Source organism: Grammomys surdaster, unplaced genomic scaffold (genome assembly GCF_004785775.1).
Source record: "Grammomys surdaster isolate TR1022 unplaced genomic scaffold, NIH_TR_1.0 194, whole genome shotgun sequence".
NCBI lineage: Eukaryota > Metazoa > Chordata > Mammalia > Rodentia > Muridae > Grammomys > Grammomys surdaster.
In genome coordinates this window covers 5,184,340-5,191,244 of record NW_021604639.1, presented here as the reverse complement: position 1 = coordinate 5,191,244, position 6,905 = coordinate 5,184,340, and positions in this window count along the sequence as shown.

Here is a 6,905-nt window from a genome sequence, read left to right as displayed (position 1 = left end):
CAACATCTGGTCTTAACTCCAACTCTTGGGAATCTGGTGCCCTCTTCTGGCCCCTACTAGCATGTGCACTAATATGCATATGCCCACATACACAGTTATATATGATTAAAAATAAAAATTAAGTAAATAAAAAGAAAGCTGACCAGCAAGTGAAGAGGAAGTAGAATGTGGACAATGAAGACCACTTGTTCTTTTTGGTTAGGATACAAAAAAATTCCCGATGTTGGGTTGGTTTTCTTTTTGAGCTTGTGTTAGATGAAATATCTATAATCATAATAACCAGAGAATATAAATGTAGAAGCACCAAGAGCTAAGGCCAGTATGCAGAACTTTGTGGCCTTTCAATGTAATTGGAACTAAAGTCAAGAATTGAGTGAGAAGAGAGAAAATATGCCCCATGTGCACCAGATGGACAGTGCCTGGTTAAAAAAAAAAAAAAAAAAAAAGAGTGAGCATGGGGAGGCACAGTGCTCCTCAAGTCAGGAAATGGAAACAACTATAGGGGAAAAAAGAACACCCTATGCACCTTTGCTCAAGCCTTTGAGTTATAGCTACACGATAGACATTCACCTGGGTTTCAGGGAAGCCACCACGAACTGCATCCTTGCAGTAACAGCTGTAGAGAGAGGGGATACTTCACTTTTAGGACTTTATAAGATTTGTTGCTTTGATGATAAGTCAACTTGAAAGGTAAGTGCCAAAATGACAGGTAGCTTTTAATATACCCTTTCTTTAAATTAGCCCCGCCAGCACCCATTTCCTCCTTGATTCCATGTCCATTCCTATTTAAGTCTTTGCACAACTAGGATTCCAATTCTCACTTGATGTTTATTCACAATCGGCTACATTCCATTAAGTTTATACCCTCAATGCTCCTTTCCTTTGCTTTGCTGAGGAGCTATTAATAGGTGTTGGGGATGGAGAAGCATTCTGATTTGTTTGTTCTAACGTGTGACCACTGATAGATTCCCTACTTTATGGATGGTTGCACACATATTAATATCCGGTTACTGATTGTACATACTAGCTCATCAGAAAGTAAACAGAAAGAGGACATGGAGTTAGAAGGGGGTCAATGTTGGGAGATATCGCAGGAAGTTAGAAGGAGGAGGAATGAAGAGTGGATATATTCATATTCCATTGTGTACATGTACCAAATTCTCAAGAATAAAAAAAAATAAAATAGAAAGCTTAAATTAGAACATATAGGTGATATTCTAAACAGCCATGCAATTATAGATGAGACACAATTCACTTGCCTGGAAAAATAGAGCCGTGCCAGTAGAGTGGGGCTCAATTGCCATGTCCTGGTCTAGTCTATAGTTGAGGTCTCATCAATATTCAATGGTGGCTCATTCTGTTGAAATACCATATGGCAATAGGAATCAGGCTGAGAAGAAGCCAGGGTAGAACATGTCTGTCCTAATGAGTCCTCTTCCAGCATTTAGTGCACTGACTCTTCTCATGGACTGAATTTGTCAAGTCAATGTCAAGTCCAAAATCAAAAGGAAAATGCTTTTTCTTTGTAATATTATCACAACACTCTTGAGTCCTTGGCATAAGCAAGATCCCAAAGGATTTGGGAATGTGGAAGCAGATGACAAAGGTACTCTTCATCACCCAGTCAAAGAAGGTTTGTACACAGATGGTAGAGCCCCACAGGGGTGTGAATGTCAGAAGGCTAAGCTAACTCCTTAACACCAGGTAGAAGAGACCCATTTCAATCCTGTGCCCAGCTTGCTCCTCTAGCAATGCACACAATTCAGTCTAGACTTCTCCCATTCGTAGATTTGGATCTGCAGCATCACACCAAGGTCATGGCTTCTGAAGGGCATGCTCACAATGCCGACACAGCAGCTTTGAAAGAGATGCCAGGAACCCATAATCTCAAGAGAACAATAGTAGTGGGTCTGGCATCTGAGCTGTGATAGCTTGTTTGTGGAATAGTGATTTAACCTTCTGAATCATGTCAGCAAGGTGACAACATGACATTGTGCTGGGGAAATGGATCAGTCGGTAAAGTACCTTTCCAAAAACACGAGGACCAGAGTCGGAATCCCAAGAGCCTACCTAAAATAAGCCAGAAATGACTTTTCAGCTCCCAGTACTGATGGATATAGACAGAAGGCACCCTGTAGGTCACTGGCCAGCCAGTTTAAGCCAAATTAACACACTTCAAATTTACAAGGAGACCTTGTCTCAAAAACATAAGGCAGGTGAAAGTTATAGGTGTGGTCAACCACTTTCTTACTATATTCTACAAGAACATATTCTACAAGAGGGGATTTATGTCTGATGCTGTAAACTTGGCGAAGAGTCTAATCTAGGGAAGACATGGGCCCTAGTGCATAACTTAGTTCTGTTATTTTATTAAATGGACATTGTTAAACTGCCTTCTAAATGTGTGTATTTATACCCATAAGACTGGTACTCTCTTACTTGGCCAGAGAAGCCTTGTTATGCAGTGGGTAATAGTTAATGTAGATATAGAATTGGTCAAAATACTGAGAACAAGTGACTGACCACTGAGCACTCAGCTCTAAGTGAGATAGTTGTATCAACATCCCAGGGCTCAGGCATACTGAGGTGGAGGGGACAGAAACGATGTAAGCCGGAAGAGTGCTGTGAGACACTGCCTTCCAGATGTGACAGAGGCCTTGAACTCATGAAATGAGTACAGTAATAGTTAACTGCCGAAGGTCAAGCAGTAAGATCAGCCACCATCCAAGCAGGCAGCACCAACCAGGCTCAGTAGAATACAAAACAAACAAACAAACAAAACTCACAAAAGTAAACAGATGATTTGAAGTTTGGAGGAAGATAATTGTGTGGCAATATCCACCTGGGCGCAGATGTGAGGAGCCAAGTTAAAGATGGGGATGATCAAGATACATTATATACATGTACGTAATTGCCAACAATAAATAAGATTTAAAAAATGAAAATAGGATAGAGAATAACGAAGCTACCTGATATCAACCTCTGGCCTTTAAATAACACCAACACAGTTGTACACACACACACATACACACACACACACACAATCTGTATCTATATCTGTATATAGATATAGATTCACATGTATATTCACCAAAACATGGCAAACATTATTTCAAAACAGTAGTTTACTTGGCAAATAGAATCTAAATGATATTTAAAGCTATACTCACCAAAATGTTAAAATCAGTTTCTCATACTAATTGTCTATGCCTGTTAGCATTTTTAACTAATCAGAACCAGAAGACAGATAAAGACCTCTATTTAAAAATACTTAAGGGGCTGTGGGATCTCTCAGTGATCAAGAGTCATCACTGTTCTTTCAAGGACCCTGGTTCAGCTCCCAGCACACATAAGGAAGATCATGATTTCTTATAACTCCAGCTCCAGGGGATCCAATGTAGTTTATCAGGCCTCCACAGGCACCCATATACATATGCATATGCTCACACACAGATACACACATGTCAACTAAAAATAATATTTAAAAATTAAAATGAAACCCCTCTGGTTGACCTGAAGTGTTCTTTAAAATAAAACATTTAAAGGATGAGAATACGTGAGTCATTTCAAAGGGGAATATGGATAAGATACCTATGTATGAAGTCGCTGTATTGCACCAGCCTTGGTAGATTTATTTATAACCTGAGAGAATGGTTTAGCTGAAATTTGTTGGCCAAATTAAGTATCATGAAAAAGTTTCCGATGTCACTCAGGCTGACTCAGAACTTCGAGATCTTGATAGAGGAAGCATCTTGCTACGGTTGGCGTGTTCTTCTCCAAGCCTGGAATATGCCTTGTTTTGTAAGGAAGCTCTCTATTAATCTGTTTGTTGTCTTCTCTCCATTGTACAAGTACATTGCCCACAGCACAGCCTCAGTCTCTCAGTTAGACTTGAAGGCTAAACCCTAAGAAAGGTCACGACTTTAAGGGAGACTTATTCCCGACCCCTGACCCCCACCTTGATGGACAGGAGGACTTCAACATTCTCCCCAGGTCATTTAGCCTATTAGAAGCAGGAATGGAACTCAACCTGAAGCTCCTGTCCTTTCATTGCAGGTCCTTTCCCAAGAGACAGTGCTGCTTAGCTGATGGAATCTGCACACTGCTCTCCGTGAGCCTTATCCATTTGTGCTGCTCAGCAGAGCTCTTGTTGAGGTTACAAAGTTCTGTTTGGTAAAGCGGCTAAGGAGAAAAAGGTGCTTGCTTCCAAGCCTGATGATCTGAGTTTTATGCCCAGGATACAAATGATGGAAGGAGAGAAGTAGCCCCCCAAATTTACCATCTGAACCTCCCCCCAACACACACACACACACACACACACACACATCATGGCAAGTGTGCACCCACATATAGACAATTAGGCACATGCACACAATAAATATATATTCAAGAAAAATTTGCAGCATTTTTTTAAAATTATGAAATTTAAGACTTAAGCAAATGAAGGTCCCATTCTATCTAGCTGCTAGTATGTGTGGCTGGTAATTAGCAATAGTGACGCACCAGGATGATTTGCTTGGCAGAACCCATGCTCGAAACCACACAGTCTATGTTCTGACCATAAACAATACTGCTAAAACCAGGGAGTCATAAAACTCCTGCTATGATGGAAGGTAGAGAATTCTGGGAGTAAAACTTAAAATCAATACCTAAGCTCGTGAGTCATTCCAGATTTGAAACCATGTCCTATGAGGAAGAAAAATTGGTATCTCATTTGTGAACATGAAATTCCAAACCTAAAATGTTTCAATCCCTCTTCTTAATAACTAAGAAAAAAGCAAAGCCAAATAAAACAAAAACATTGAAAGGATTATTTTTCCAAAGAGTTACCATGTGGTAGATAGATCTTTGAGCCTTAAACTAATTCATTTATGAATTAAGCTAAGAGCACCCATGATGGTACATGCCTGTCATCCCAGCAACTTGGGAAGCTGAGAGAAGCAATCACAAGTTCAAGGTTTGAGTTATGTTATGAGTCCAAAGCTAGCCTGGAAAACTTACTATCTCCATTATTTAAAACAAATTTTAAAAGGGCCAAGTATGTATCTCGGTGGTAAGGTGCTTGCCTAGAATATCTGGGGCTTTGGTTTAATCACCAGTCCTGAGGGAGAAAAAAAAAACTTTTCTCATATAGAATAGAAGTTTACGAAAACAGAACAAGTCAAAGTGAAGGCTCCAGATAAGTGTCAAAGTATCGTCCCAACCCATAGACTTTATAGACACCTTGTGTGCTTAGCAGCTTTTGTTGTTTTAGAGGAGAGTTGATTGGTGTAAGCCTAAAACAGGGGCCAATGAGATTGCTAAGAGGGTCAGAGTGCCTGCAATCAAGCCTGACGAGCTGAGTTTGATCCCTGAAATCCACATGGCAGAAAGAGAGAACCAGTCCCATAAGTTCTCCACATACATTGTACGATATATATAAAACACAAGCATGCACAGGTACGCACTCACATGCACATGTACAGATATGTGCACGATAACAAATGAATGTGAAAATATATGAATAAATATTTTGAAACTGGAGAAAAATGGAATAATGCAGAATTGACTATAAACAAGTCTAAATCTCACTTCCTTCATCTAAATGGTTTGAAATTATTTAGGCATAAAAAACAATTTCTCTTCTCTCCTTCTTTCTTATCAGTTAATAAAGTGTATGGGAATGGAGGGGCTGTAATTAACCTTCTCTAGAGCGTACAGTGTAGAAATCAAGTCTAGCTAATTATCTGGATTCATATTATTAAAATAACCCATCTAAACACTAAGTAGACACAAACTCACAAATCTGTTCCATACTACTAAGTAGATATCCTAAAATGAAGACTAGACAGCACTTTCCTGATAACTCTTAGCATGCAGCAACATTGCATACTTTCTTAAAGTGCTTCCTGTGATGTGGAAAACTTTAAACTTAGCATTTCTGATATCCACAAGAGAGTATGTGCAGTTTGTTGTTTATGGGGTGAATCAGTCAGGTACCACGTGAAGTGATGTGCATAGCTTTGCCTTTGCTTTGAGTCTCTAAGATGCTTCCTCGACAGTGCCTTCACTTAAAACAGCACTGTGTTGAGTCCAAAGAATGGGATCTTCACTTTTAGAGTGTGCCTTGTGTAGGATCTAAAGCAAACTCAGAAGCAGAGAACAGAATGCTGGTTATAGAAAGTAGGAGTACTGGAGATGACGGGAAAAGATCCAGTGTTGCATTTGGGCATGGATACTTGGTAAATAATTAAAATGATGGCTAGATTAGCTTGATTCAATTATTCTACGGAGGTGGGGTTTTTTTTTTAGCTGTGTTTATTTCAGTTTGAACTACATAAATACATTGTATTATCGAATGCCCTTTTAAATAAAACAAAACACAACTAAAAGCAAAAATACAAAGTTCTGTGAATGAAAGTCTTGAGAAGGACAGTACATCCCACTGAACTGTCAACAAATCTGATTGATTAGAACTTCAACAGCTATAGAGAGATGGAGTGTCTCATGTTCAGAGACAAATTTTGTTTCATCAAACTGTTACCACAGTAGATCACGGCATTTGGGGTAATATAAATCTGTGTCCCCAAGACACAACCACTCATATTTGGCTCCAGAATAAATCATTTTTTATCCCTTTTGAAGTGAGAGTTGTATTTTTGTGTCAAAAGCTCTCCTAGGAAAATGGGACAGGTATCAGATGTTCCCTGCTGTAGCTTTAATCAGAATAAAGTCCTTCTCTCCTCCCCCCTCCACTCCTCCTCTCCCCTCCCCCTTCCTTCTTCCTCCCCCCTCCCCCTCCCCTCCTCTCCCTCCCCTCCTCCTCTCTCCTCCTCCCCTCCTCCTCTCTCCTCCTCCCCTCCTTCTCCCTCCTCCCTCCTCCCTCCTCCCTCCTCCCTCCTCCTCCTCCTCCTCCTCCTCCTCCT